General features: G+C 47.4%; 1 protein-coding gene across 2 annotated transcripts in view; it reads left to right on the forward strand.

The window, feature by feature from the left end:
- Positions 1-773: 773 nt before the first annotated feature.
- Positions 774-14924, forward strand: part of LOC127003861 (uncharacterized) — a 163093-nt gene continuing 148942 nt past the window's right edge. The window contains exons 1-2 of one of the 2 annotated variants that reach the window (XM_050870956.1): positions 774-849; positions 1251-1504. The gene's annotated coding sequence lies outside the window, so the exon portion shown is untranslated. The other variant, XM_050870957.1, reaches the window with a different exon arrangement.

Consider the following 14924-nt stretch of genomic DNA (forward strand, 5'->3'; position numbering starts at 1 on the left):
ACACATGCATATACACCCACACCCCTCCTGCCCTCCCTCCCCCGTCGCCCCCCACACAGGGGTGTCACAGCATAAAGGATAAATATCTCCCACAACTTCCCCGTCACGACACTAAAATGCCATCCAAGAATTTTACGGCGTCATCAGCTGTTAGGTGTGTCTATGTATGTATGTATGTGAGTGTGTGTGTGTGTGTGTGTGTGTGTGTGTGTGTGTGTGTGTGTGTGTGTGTGTGTGTGTGTGTGTGTGTGTGTGTGTGTGTGTGTGTGTGTGTGTGTGTGTGTGTGTGTACGTGTGTGTGTGTGTGTGTGTGTGTGTGTGTTAAAGGTCGAGGCCGTCCACCACCACCACCCCCACAAGCAACAAGTTAGTCCAGTCATTAATCAAGATGCAGATGAACTGAGAATCCGGAGAACGCTCACCTCCTCCTCCTCCTCCTCCTCCTCCTCCTCCTCCTAAACGACTTGCCCTTGTGTGTGTGTGTGTGTGTGTGTGTGTGTGTGTGTGTGTGTGTGTGTGTGTGTGTGTGTGTGTGTGTGTGTGTGTGTGTGTGTGAGTGAGTGCACGCGCGCGCTTAAGTAAATAAGGTTGATGTAATATCCCGAAACACAATAGAAGGGGCGAAGCCGACGCTGTAGAACTGAGAAGCTTAGGAGGAGGAGGAGCAGATGGAGGAGGAGGAGCAGATGGAGGAGGAGGAGGAGGAAGAGGATGGGAACTAGGAGGGGGAAGAAGAGGAGGAGGCTGGGTAACCTAACAGGCGACGCGAGGCTGAGTTGGGTCTCGGTAGGAGTCGCGTGAGGACCGTGGAGGACAGAGTCGGGTTGGCGCGCGGCAGTCCGTCAGTCGGTGGGTGGACGCCGCGTAGGGCACACGGGGCGCCGCGGGACTGGGCCTGTCTCTTGCTCACACACGCTGACACTACCACCACGACACACACACACACACACACACACACACACACACACACACTAACACTAACACTAACTCAAAACCAGAGCGGGTTGTGAATGACAGAAGGAAGGACGGGGTGTATGTTAGTGCCAAGAACTCTTCCTTACGATACTCTTCTCGGTGCCACGAACGCGATGAACAACCTAGAGTGTGTGACGTGCCTCTGAGGACGCTGAGTGCCACGAAGGAACCCTTAACCCCCCTTCCCTTGACCCCCTTCCCCACGAAACACGAAAATAATTGAGAAAACTAATAAACTACCATTCTATCAGTGACTTTGTTTCCTCCCCTTCCAGAAAACACTGTAGCCTTTACCGAGGAGATAAAAACGAGGATAGCGACTTTAAACTATTACGGTATATAGTATAAGGCAAGTGAGGAAGACGTCTGGTATAGGAGGTGAGGCTGCGGGGTGTGGTGGTGGTGGAGGTGGTGGTGGTGGTTGGTGGTGCAAGGCTGGCTGGCTGGCTGGCACACGACACCTCCCCCCCGCTGACGCCACACGCCGCCTTGGCCTCGGCTCTGCCCGCCCCGCCACGCACATCAACAGGTAAGTAAGTCATTAACCTGCCACCACGACGCGACGCCTTCGGTTGCACGCTCGCAAACCCGCCGCTGCTTCGCCTCACTCACTGGTAGCGTTTCCACATTTCAGGGCCAAACGGAGTCATGTTATCAAGCGTCTCTTCTCACCTTCTTCTCCTTTTCCTTCTTCTTTTCTAGTCATAGTAAAACGAAGTCGTGGAATTATCGTCTCCCTCTGTATGTTATGAAGTCATGCTATCTAGCGTCTCTTTCTTCTCATCTTCTCCCTTTCCTTCTTCTTTTCTTGTCATGATAAAAGCCAGTCGTAGTATTAGTGTTTTCCTGAATGTTATGAAGTCATGTTATCTAGCGTCTCTCTCTTATCACCTTCTTCTCCCTTTCCTTCCTCTTTTCTCGTCATATTAAAACGAAGTCGTAGTATTAGTGTTTTCCTGTATGTTATGAAGTCATGTTATCCAGCGTCTCTTCTCTTTTCGCAACGTTTTCAGCCGTGTCTCTTGTGTACTGGTAACGTTTTCTCCTGTCGTACTGTTGTTATTCTCTGTCTCATTCACTTGTAGCGTTTCCGCACCTCACAGCCATAGGAAGTCATATAATCCAGTGTCTCCTCTCTTCTCGTATAACCTTGTCACCGGAGTCTCTTGTCTACTCCTGATGTTTATTTCCTCTGGTCAAAGCAAAGCGGAGTCGTGTTATTGTTTTCCTCTGCCATTTCCTCACTCGTAACGTGTTTGCAACTTCTAGAGTGTAGCGATGGCATGTCATTATCCATCCGGCGTGTCTTCTATCCTCGTTTTGTTTTCACCTGTCCCTCTTGTCTACTCCTGACGTTTGTTTCCTCCTGTCACTGCAAAACGGAGTCGTACTGTTATCATTGTTATCCTGTTCCCATTTCTTCATCTTTTGTTCCGGTAACGTTTTCACCAGTCTCTTATGCGCTAACGTTTCCTCCTGTCACTGCAAAGCGGAGTCGTACTATTATCATTGTTAACTTGTTCCTATTCATCTTTTGTTCTGGTAACGTTTTCAACAGTCTCTTATGCGCTAACGTTTCCCCCTGTCGTGGGAAAACGAAGTCGTATTATTGTTTTCTTAATGGTGTTATTTCCTTATTTGAAACGTTGTACCTTCCATAACAAAACACTGTCGTATTGTTATTATCCAGCATGTCTTCTTTACGCTCGCAATATTTTCTTCACCTGTCTCTCTTGTCTGCTCGTAATGTTTCCTCGTGCCATAGCAGTGATGTAGTTGCATTTTCTTACGTCGCTTCCTTCCTCACTCGAAACGCTGCCTTCTTCCATAGCAAAACGATGCCATGTTACTAGCTTGGGCTTCTTCATATCCTCGTAACACTTTCATCTTCCGGGGCAAAACGATATGTCATTTTACTTAATAACTTGCGTCTATTGAACAGCTTTTTCAGTTATTTCCTGCTGTACTCTTTCATGTCATAACCTTTTAAAGCTAAACGATGCCATATTACTAGCTTGGGTTTCTTCATATCCTCGTAACACTTTCATCTTCCGGGGCAAAACGATATGTCATTTTACTTATTAACTTGCGTCTATTGAACACTGGAGTTTCTTTTAGCTTTTTCAGTTATTTTCTGCTGTACTCTTTCATATCATAACCTTTCAAAGCTAAACGAAGTCCCATCTACACCCACCTGATTTTCTCTGCTTCTCTTCTGCAAGTTAAATCGTTATATCAGCAAGCTTCGTCTCCTCCACGCTCGTGACGTTTTACTTAATTACTTAACCTTTCAAAGCACTGTAAAGCGGAGTCGTCATATTAGTATCGAGTTCCGTTTCCTTTCTACTGGTACGCCTTTCAACTTTCAACACACAACGAAATCTCGATATTGCCGAAGCAGCGTCTCAATTTACTCGTGACATTTTTTCACCTTTTAAAGAAATACGGAGAACAGCGATGTTATAGAATCCCGTATCTTCTCCATTCCAAAGGTCTCCACCCATCATGGCACAACCAAGTCTTCATAATGTCAAAACTGCGCCTCTTCCCCACTCGTAATATCTGTAGCCCTTTAAAGAGATACGGAGAATAGCCATGTAATTAAACTCCGTCTCTTCCTTAGGCAAAAGATCTTCACACTTCAACAACAAACAACCGAGTCAGAACGGCTCCTCTTCCCCCCCCCTCATGACATTTTCAGCCTTTTAAATATATACGAAGAATAGACATGTAATAACACCCCGTCTCTTCTCTAGGCCACAGATCACATTTCAGCTTTCAACGAAGTCATATTAGTGTCAGCTGCTGTTTCTCTCCCACCCATGACAATACAATCAACACACATCGAGGTCCACACACTGTCTCTTCCCATTCATGTAGTTTAACTTGTCCAACACCTTTCAGCGCCTTTAGTCTAGTACTCGCCCCTTCCGCCTCACCGCTGCGTCAGTCAGTCGGACGGCACCAAAATCATGTACTGTTCGTGAGTTTCTGAGTTCCCTGCCTGTCCTCCGCCACCTCCACAGCCAAGCGCCAGGTCCCAGGAGACGCCCCGAGGCAGGGACAGGCATAACAGACGCACCACAAAGCCGCAATGGTCGTGCTGAGCAGCTGCCGCGCCAGGGATGTCTGTCTCCGCTTGCCTGATATTGTCTGTTTCGCTCTTGAAGGAAATTTGCTTGCCACAGGGTTGTGTCTGAGTCTGGGCCGTCAGCGTGAAGGGTGCTGGCGGTGGTGCGTCAGTAACGGAACAAAGGTACTGATGCTGACACTCTCCTTACTACTACTACTACTACTACTACTACTACTACTACTACTACTACTACTACTACAACTACTGCTATTACTGCTGCTGCTACTACTACTACTACTACTACTACTACTACTACCACTACTACTACTACTACTACTACCACTGTTACTGTTGCAATTTTCCTTCTCTTTCTTTAACATCTCCCAGCGCCTCATCTTGCGAGGCTTGTGAAAGGCATGAGATATTTACCTTTTTACAGCGAGACACTTTCTGCGACCCACTAACGACTGCGACACACACACACACACACACACACACACACACACACACACACACACACACACACAAGCTGGCAGGGTCTTTAATTTCATCTTTCCACCTGGTTCTCAGTCTGATGTCGTGTACTCCATCCTGCCCCTGTAATGGCTTATGCTTCATCTCAACGTCTGGCTCCCAGTCTGCCCGGACTTCTACAATACCTGGGTTGCCACTCTGTTACACTGCCGGCCCATCTCTTATCTGTTCTTGTTTAACGCATGAATTGATGGCCTGCTTAACTCTACTTAGTAATGATCCTTGAACCTGCTTATACTCCTCTTCCTCCTTCTCCTTCTCCTCCTCATCTTCATCTGCCCGTATCATTGCACTGGGACACAATTATAATTTCCTCAAACGTTTCTATTCGTTGCTGTTTCGCCTCTAGCTTCCAAATTTTGATGAAAACGTTGTACTAGATAATGTTCCTTCATGTAAGAGTAAACACTACCTTAGAAGTGTTGGGCTATGTTATGCTCAATTGTGTATGGAACTGTATATATATTGAAGTTGTATTAATTTGCACACACGATTAAACTTAACATATTCCTACAAAAAGTAACATACAGGTTACATATACACTGCCATACGTAATTGAACGTAATACATGCCTACAGAAGCACACGATTAGCACAGTACAAATACATATATAACGTGTCGGCGCCGCTCCCAGAGCCTTACTCTCTCTCTATACGGCGGCCGATGCGGGTGTACCTTGCCCTGAGACAGTCGACACCCGCCAGCATCCTTCCCTTCCCCCTTCCTCGCCCTCACTCTCTCACTCCCTTCCTTGCCCGCTCCCTCACCCATTCCATCACCTCTTCCCTGGGTCCCTTACTCGCCCCTCCTTCGCCCCTTCCCTCACCCACTCCCTTGGCCTCTCCCTTTCCCCCTCCCTCGCCCCCTTCCATCTCTCTCTCTCTCCCCTGCCCCCTCCCTCGATTCCTCCTTCACCCCTTCCTTCGCCCACTCCCTCACGCACTCCCTCGTCTTCCCTCACCACCTCCCTCGCCCCTTCCCTTCCCCACTCCCTCATGCACTCCCTCAACCTTCCCCCCTCCCTCGCCGCCTCCCTCACGCACATATCAACAGAGGAAGAAAATACCATCGGGAGAAAAACACGTAAGGGGATGGGAACGCGAGTCTCGGGCAAATGGAGGAGCTTCCCAGTCACGCCGCATGAGTGTGGCGAGAAATATTGCACAGATGTGAAGCAAACGCGGCCACTCCACGGGGACGGCCGATGCGTGTGTGGGGGGTGGGGTGGGGTGGGTGGGGGGTCTGTGTGTGTGTGTGTGGAGGGGGGGGGGACGGGGGTATCTGTGTGTGTGTGTGTGTGTGTGTGTGTGTGTGTGTGTGTGTGTGTGTGTGTGTGTGTGTGTGTGTGTGTGTGTGTGTGTGTGTGTGTGTGTGTGTGTGTGTGTTAGGGGATAGAACAGTATTGACGGAAGAGGGAGAAGGAGAAGAGAGAGAGGGGGAGGGGGAGAGGGAGAGGGAGAGTGCATGCGGAAGAGAATAGTACTCACAAGGGAGAGAGAATGGAAAGGGAGAATAAAGAGGCAGAGAGGGTGAGGGAGAGTGGTGCCGGGAAGCTCTCGTGGGGGAGGTGAGAGGAAAAGGGAGAGAGAGAGTGAAGGGGAGAGTGGTCCAAGGGAGTTCTTACAGGGGAGAGAGAAAGTGAGGAGGAGAAAAAGAAGGGAGTGGGGAAGGGAGAGAGGGAGAAAGTGCTAGGGTAGAGTACTTACAGGAGAGGGAGCAGGTGAGGGAGGAAAAGGGACGGTTGGAGAGGAGAAGGGAGAGGAGGAGTTCAACGAAGGGAGAGTACGGTAAGGGAGAGTATTTGCAGGAGAGGGAGAAAGTGAAGGGGAGAGAGACGGTGGAAGAGGATGAGGGTGAGGAGACACGGGGCTGGAGAGGGACACGGAGAGGAGAGGGAGAAAGGGAGAGTAAGACGGAGGGAGAAGATAAGAGAGGGAGAAAAGAAGATTAAGACGGAGGAAGAGTAAGATCCAGGAGTCTTTTCACTCATGGAAGGAGAAAGAGAGAGTGTGTGCGGTCGAGGAAAGTACTCACGGAAGTAGGAAGAGGGAAGGGAGAAAGCAGTGGTTCTTAACTCGAGTGTACCCAGAAATATAAACAGTAAAGAAAAGGATAAAACAGAACAGGGCGAAATAGAGATAAACTTTCTAATTCCGCAAACAACTGAGAGCTCACCGCGACACCTAAATTTTTATAACCAACACCTTAATTAAAAAAAAAGTACCAATTATTTATACCGAAAGAAGAACGATAAAAGTACGCGAAGGTAACTTTAGGGTGCATGGTAACTAATGGCTTCGTTAGTACCTTCAAGGAGAGTCGTGAGCTCTGGGGACAGTAGGAATTTCTCTAATCATTTGTTATTTTTCAACATGAGAGTGGGCTAATATTGAGAAGTTTATGGTACAATGCAAAGGTATCGCCTCTACTTACTTTAGTTTTATATAGTCTAATTAGGGTTACCATGTCTTTTTAAAGCTGTGAGGAAACTTCGTCTTTGGATGCAAGGAGGACGTCAAAAAAGGTAAAAACGATACACGAAAGTAACAAGAAAAGATATATTCTGTTGTTGTTTTTTTGCTTCGGTTGTATTCTTACTGTAAAACAATAAGTTAAAAAAACGAGCTTTTATAATCACACACATCATTTTTTTTTACCTTTCCTCCATTCGTAAACTTTAAAAAAAAAAATCTGCTTCGCATCTAAGGGTGAAAATAAACTTATATTCTCAACGTAAAAAAGACGGATAAAAAGGATACCAACGTGTTCTAATAATCACACACACGTCAGTCCTTTCTCTCCCTTCCCTTCGTTCGTAAACACAATAAAAACAATCTGCCTCTCTACACACGTCTTCAGATTTTCACTCCCCTGTCAAAAATCAAAACACGAAATCCCTAACAAAACAAAAAGAGACAATCAACGCGCGTAACAGCAAAGGCCGCGATGACAGACAAATTGTGCATCATTAACCTCGCCCCGCCGCCGCGATGAGGACTCTGCGATGCTCGGGTTACCTCGGAGCGCGGCGGCGGCGGTGGGGGTAACGGGCGTCCCTGTATAAGTGATGAATGAAAGACTTCTTCATTATTCACGCCAGACGGAGAAGAGGGAGGCGGAGGAAGAGGAGGAGGAGGAGGAGGAGGTAGAGAGAGGAATGTTTGATGGGAGTTTAGGATAGGAAGGAAGGAAGCGGCCCCGATCGAGTGTGTTTGTGTTTGTGTGTGTGTGTGTGTGTGTGTGTGTGTGTGTGTGTGTGTGTGTGTGAGTGAGTGTGTGTGTGTGTGTGTGTATGTGTGTGTGCTTCTGTCTGTCTGTGTTTCTGTCAGCTCTACATTATGAAAGAAGAAAGAAAAGGAATGATGGAAAGGCGGTCAGCGCTGCAGTGTCTCAAAAGGAAACACTGACGATTCGCCTCTTAATACAAGGGTTTGAGGCGGGACAAAGGGGTTCACGCGACGGCCAATCCTCCGGGACGCGAGATTACTGGACCGCCAAAAAAGTGAGCTGCGTGCCGCGTCCGCCTTCGTGCCTAATCTGCCGTCCTATCGCGCGGGTCAGCTCCTCTAGGCGTCTCAGGGCAAGCGTCAGGCCGTCGATGAAGCTTATACCCTTGTAGCAGGCTCAGGAGGACGTTACCTTTTTCTGCCGTATAATTTCCCTTCATTCTCAGACGTGTTGCTGCCGCCTTCAAGCAAGAGAGGGAAAGGGAGAGAGGGAGAGGGAGAGGAAAGCGTATCAGGTCACCTTCAAGACTCGAATTTAGTGGGATTTTTGTGCTTTTCTTTCCCTTGCCCTTCTTTACGAGGCGGCAATAAGTGGGCATCACTCCTTTATGTTTACTAGTGCCGGCCCGCCTCCATTTGTGTGTCATAAAGAGGAGTGAATGTGCCATGTCTTTCCGTCCTCCTCCTCCTCCTCCTCCTCCTCAACTCGTTTCAGTGTTGGCGACGGAGAGCACAATATAACGTTAAGGACAGAGGAAAGGCACGGACGTAATAACTATACTACTGCTACTACTACTACTACTACTACTACTACTACTACTACTACTACTACTACTAACAATAAGGGCAATACAATAAATTCAAACCGAACGAGCGAAGACGAAAAGGAAAACGAAATAAAGAAGGAACGACCATTACTTTTTTTTTTTAGGTGCTCCCTATAGCGCCGGTAGGCTGTCTTGAGGGGCCTCTTCGACGACCCCAGCCCGTTAGTGGCGCAGGCGAATTTTATTTATAGTGGCTGCCGTGATGTATGAATGTAGCTTGGCCCATGCTGCCCCCCGGTGCTCCTCTTGAACGAAGTCGCTGTAGTTAGGGTTGATTGAAGGTCTGGGCAGCATGTGGGTAATCTTCCGCCACTCGACGATGGTTTGATAAATCAGCGTGTTTCGGTGGGACCCGAACTTAGGTCCACGGGCTGACCACTCGTCCACCGCCTCCCCAACACACACACACACACACACACACACACACACAGCATCACGCACCCTACATAAAGCACGTAATCACAAGCCTTACTCACCCCGACGTGTGCCTCGGAGCCGCCGCCCTTGGGAGGTGGAGGAGGAGTAGTAGGAGGAGAAGGAGGAAGTGATAAGGAGGAAACATGGAAGCCTTGAAACATGGAAAGGAGAAGGAAGAAAAAAAGAAGGGAGGAGAAGAAGAGGAGGAGGAGGAAGAGAAAGAGGAAGAGGAGGAGGAGGAGGAGAAACGAGATAGTGGAGTTGAAGAGACGAAGGGTGAACGGGGGAGGAGTTAAGAGAAGAGGAGATAGAGTTACCTCCTCGGCAAGTGAAAGAGAGGAAGAGGAGGAAAAGGAAGAGGAAGACGAAGAAGAGGATGAAGAGGAACGAAGAGGAGGAGGAGGAAAAGGAGGAAGAGGAGAAGAAGGAGGAAAAGAAAGAAGAGAAGGTGGAGGAGGAGGAGGAGGAGGAGGGGAATTACCTCCTTGAAGGCCTCCTCGGGGACTCGCGTGCCAGACAAGCAATTTAAGGCGACAAAACATGCTAAATACGAAACCAGAATGAAGCAATCAATACCCGCACGCGCGCGCCTGTGTGTGTGTGTGTGTGTGTGTGTGTGTGTGTGTGTGTGTGTGTGTGTGTTTAGGGACCGCCAGTTTCCTATTTAGTTATTCATCAAGTACACAATCTCGGGGCGTCGGGGCGTTAGCTTAAACATCTTATTTTCCTCCTTGCTTAATAGGCGGCGAGGAGGGGACTCATGCGGGAGACTCAGGCAAACTAACGTCCAGGAATGTGTGTGGGGACGATTTAAGAAACAAACGAAAATGCAAAAGGGTAAATATATACATGAATGGATAAATAAGGTGAGATGAGGGAGGGAAAGTAATAGAGGTGATGGAAAGAGGAGGAAGATGAGAAGGGAAGGAAGGGAAGTGAAGGGAAAGGAGGCTGCGACGGTCATATAGAACAGATGAGAATGAGAGGAAGGGGAAGGGAAGAAAAGGGAAAAGATGGGATGTGGAGGGGAATAGCAGTAAAGAAGGAAAGGGAAGGGAAAGGAAAGGAAGGGGAGGTAAGGGAAGGGAAGGTTTGGGAAGGGAAGGAATGGGAAGGGGAGGTAAAGTAAGGGAAGGGAAGGGAAGGAGAGGAAGAGGTAAGGTTAGGGAAGGAAAGGGAATGTTAGGGAAGGGAAGGGAAGGGAAGGGAAGGGAAGGGAAGGAGAGGAAGAGGTAAGGTTAGGGAAGGAAAGGGAAGGGAGGGAAAGGGAAAGGGAGGTAAGGTAAGGAAAGGGAAGGGAAGGAGAGGAAGAGGTAAGGTTAGGGAAGGAAAGGGAAGGGAAGGAAAGGGAAGGGGAGGTAAGGTAAGGAAAGGGAAGGGAAGGGAAGGGAAGGGAAGGAGAATAGAAGGGATGGGAAGGAAAGCGATGAGAACGGAAAGAGAGAGGGAAGAGAAAGGAAGAGAAGGGAGAGGAAAACAAAGGAACACAATCCACACACTGACCCGCTGACGTGTGGCTGACGCTTCGCCCCGTCAGGAGATTTGTTCTTGAAGGGAAACTAAAGAGGACCCAACGACGTGTCATATCATTGTCATCACCGTCATCGTAATCTGTCATCGTAGTTATCGTCATCTTCCTCCTCCTCAAAATCTCCTCTCCTCTTCCACCTTATCATTGTAACTGTCATCGTCATCCTCATTGTAATGTGTCGCTGTAATTATTTTTCTCCTTTCAGTCTTCGTAATTTGGTGGCATAGTCATCATTATCCTCTTCCTCTTAATCACAATCGTTGTATTCTTTATCATAATCATCAGAATCTACCTCCCTCGTCTTCCTCTTTTTCATCATTGTAATTATCATCGTCATCTTCCTTCTAATCTGCAATGCGTCAACGTAGAGCCTTGCGAGGAAGGTCCACCTAGCCCTCTGTACACACGCTATACTGTGATGAGACTGTTTGTTTTCCTCGGCTCGAACACGTCTTAGAGTGGCCAGCGGGAGCGTGGAACTGTTCATGGAAGTGTCTTTGTGCGTCGCGGCTGCAAAGGGTAAAACTAAATACTAAACACTACACAACACTACGCTACACTATAATAAACTACACAATATCACATAAGCCCCCCCCCGCCACACACACACACACACGAGTACTTTCCTTCCAAACCACATCCTGCATTACGCTCCTCAGCATTCACCATAATTGGAGGCCTCGTATTAGCGACACACGTGAGCCACTAGTTATGAACAGCAGCGTACCACATGACAACCTTCCTCACCCATTCCTCTCGCTCTCTCTTCGTACAAACGCAGCCTGACACTCACCCACCTCCAACCCTTTTCTTCCTACATGACAGCCGCGTACCACAAGACAGCCTTCCTCACCCATTCGTCCATCTCTCTCTTCTTCTCTCTCTTCTTCGCTCTGATCGCTCGTCCTCCGGCAGACTGTCATAAATCCTTGATGCGGGGCTGCTGGCATTTCCCGTCGATTTGTTTTCCTGTGTATCTCCTCAGCTGCCGCAGGAGACGTTTCTGATGCTTATTCCATGCCCTTCATCTTTTCCTCTTCGTCTCCCGTCATGGCTGTCACCCAGTGTATACTCCCCTCACATTTTCTCTCATTTATTTTCTCTGCTACTCTTTTTACCGTCATTTCTGGGGTCTTTATAACTAGGACCGCCATTTCAGCAGTTACCACCTCAAGACTGCCTCAATACAGCCATTTACAGAAGGCATTTTCCCTTTGAGGCCGTTACGTTAAGTCCTCTTCGCTGAGCCTCAGTGTAGTCGCGTCTCCTTGATAGCGCGTTAGGCGGGAAAAGGCGGTAAAGTTATGAGGAGGATTTCAGTGGTGGTGTTACTTCATGAAGCTTAAAAACACTTGAAGGAGCGCTTATAGGCATTACGATTCATTATGATCAACACCAATTTCAAGGGGACGTAGTGAAGTGGTTGCATTAGTGAAACTGAGAAGATAAGAGAGAGGGTTGTGTGTGTGTGTGTGTGTGTGCGTGTGTGTGTGTGTGTGTGTGTGTGTGTAGCGGAAGGAGTTCATGAGGTCTGATTTTGGTAATGAACACACACACACACACACACACACACACACACACACACACACACACACACACACACACACACACACACACACACACACACACACACGAGAGAAAGAGATATAGGTAGACAGATAGAGAAACATACATACATACATACATACAGACAGACAGACAAACAGACAGACGGACAATAAAGTGTTTCTCATTCAGCTCTTCATCGAGGACAAGAGAAGCAATGGACCGATAGTGAAACGCGAAGACCTAAATCCGTAGAGTTCGCCCGCCAGTGTAGTGAACGGAGTCATGAGAGACGGGTCCCCGCTGACACTTCCTATCTTGTCCTCACGCTCCCGACACGACTCAACGCTCGAAATGAAGTCCAATTGTTAACGAGGACGAATCGAGGGTACTTTAGGAGGGCAGGGGGGAAGAGGAAACAAGGCAACTTAGGTGTTTTATAGGGAAGTTATCAGATTATCATTATTATTATTTTTGTTATTTACGAGAGAGGAAAATAGATAGATATTGATAGGGGATTTAGATGGAAAGATAGACTGAGAGATAGATAGATAGATAGATGATAGACAGGTAGATATAGAGAGAGAAAGAGAAAGCTACCTACCACCATACATCACTATCATATTTCAACGCCAAAGCAAAAAATAAATAAATAAATAAATAAATAAATAAATAAATAAATAAACAGGATAGCAACAGCATAAAGACTAAAACCACAAAAAACAATAATAACATACAGTAATCATATACGCGTCAGAGAGGGAGCCGTTTTAATGCCTCATGCGCACAGTCTTCCGGGACACTAAAATAAGCTTAGGTGCGACTCAGACTGGTCCCCGTGATGCAATATTGACGACCCGCACCGCCCAGATAAGCCTCCCCTCTGCTACGGTGCCGGGGCCCGCGGGAGAGCAGTGGAGCAACGCCGCGGAGTGTGTGGGTATGCTCCTCTAAGCGGCTCTCTCTCTCTCGCGCACACACACACACACACACACACACACACACACACACACACACACACACACACATACACTTCTCGTTTTCCATACCATCTCCCTGCCTTGTACTAGCTAGCCCTGACTTCTAATGTTCCTCGGATGCCAGTGAGTGTTTTTTAGGCTCACGCTGCTGAAGAAGGGTCAAACTACCACCAGGGTCATAAAACTACCCCTGGAATGAATGTTTTTTTTAGGTTTATGCTTCTGAAGAAGGGTCAAACTACCACCAGGCTCATAAAACTACCCTACTACTACTACTCCTACGAAAGCCTTGTCAAATACGTGAACTTGGGCGACGAAATATTTTAAAATACGATCCTAATATGCGCAGTGTGACCAGACTAACTCCATTTTTTATTCTTATTTATTATCGGTATGTTTTGAACCTCTGTCTGCTCCTTTTGACCAAGTAAACATCAATTCAAATCAAAATGAAACCAAACCGAGCTCTATTTCCGCATATTCATGTTGGTTCGCTGGCACAACACTAGACACAAGCTTCTTTTTATGTACCGCTTAAAACGTTGAGACTCACTGAGTCGCCTGCATGTTTAATGTCCCGCGAGAAGTAATTATTTACACTGGACAAACGCTCTCACCCAAGCTGATTTATATGATTTGAACTCCGAACTGCACATTTAAAGGCGTTGGTGGCGGGAATACGTACTTTTTGTCCCCCTCTCGCTAGCGTAGACGTGTTTTAGCAAGGAACTACATGCAAATTTATGGGTACAGAAGGCGAGGCTAAGCACTTCTAATGCCAACCTGCTTCGTAGCGAGCCAAGATACATTAGCGGTAGCCTATACATATTACCGCTAGACAATACACATCACCGCTAGCTTATACACATTCCCGCTGACCCATACACGTCTTAAATCTGAAATACCCACATAAAGAAAGAAAAGGTGCGAGGAGAGTATCAGGACATATCCCCTCCCGAAATTGACCTCTCTTTTGGCCACTCCTCCTAACTCTTTTTTTAGGAGCAGTGATTTGCGGGCTTTTCTTTTTCATTATTGTTTTTTTTTCTTTGTCCTCGAGCTGTTTCCTTTATTGTAAAAAAAATCCCACGGCCCACAAGACGACTGGAACTGACTTGGAGAGAGAAAAAAAGATGATTTGTATAGTTATGAATGGCTAACCTGCTTTTGTAATCTTTTTGGTGGTATTACTGACCACCAACCAGCAAGTCCAGCACCTTCCCTTCCCAAGACTCCTTTGCGCCTCACCTATCACCATCAACATTATCATCATCACCATCGTTATCCTCCTTCCCCCTAGTTTACCCCCAATACGATATAATTATTCTTCAACTCCCGTAATCCTCTGTGATGACGCTCATACATCTCTTTCCAGCGCCCATAAACAGCTTACGTCTTTTTTTCCTCCTTCCCTTCCGCCGCGGCTGAGATATGCTACCTGTTCTGCTCCACCTTCCCCCTCCCCACGCCCTCCTCCCCCCCGCTCCCCAACGCAAGCACCTGCCCCCCTCCTCCCCTCCCCCCGAGTTACCTGGCCCGGCTCACCTCAGTTACCTTAATCACCTGAGACGCACATAACGCAGTAGGTATGTGGACGGACTTACATACATACATACATATATACATACATACATACACAGACAGACAGACAAACAGAAAGACGACTATACAGACAGACAGACAGAGGCAGACAGAAAGACGGTTATACAAACAGACAGGCAGATAATGAGATACAGACAGACAGACATACGTACAGACAGACAGACAGATGGACAGACTGATAGGCAAACATATACATACACACACATACACACA

Source organism: Eriocheir sinensis, chromosome 26, assembly GCF_024679095.1.
Source record: "Eriocheir sinensis breed Jianghai 21 chromosome 26, ASM2467909v1, whole genome shotgun sequence".
NCBI lineage: Eukaryota > Metazoa > Arthropoda > Malacostraca > Decapoda > Varunidae > Eriocheir > Eriocheir sinensis.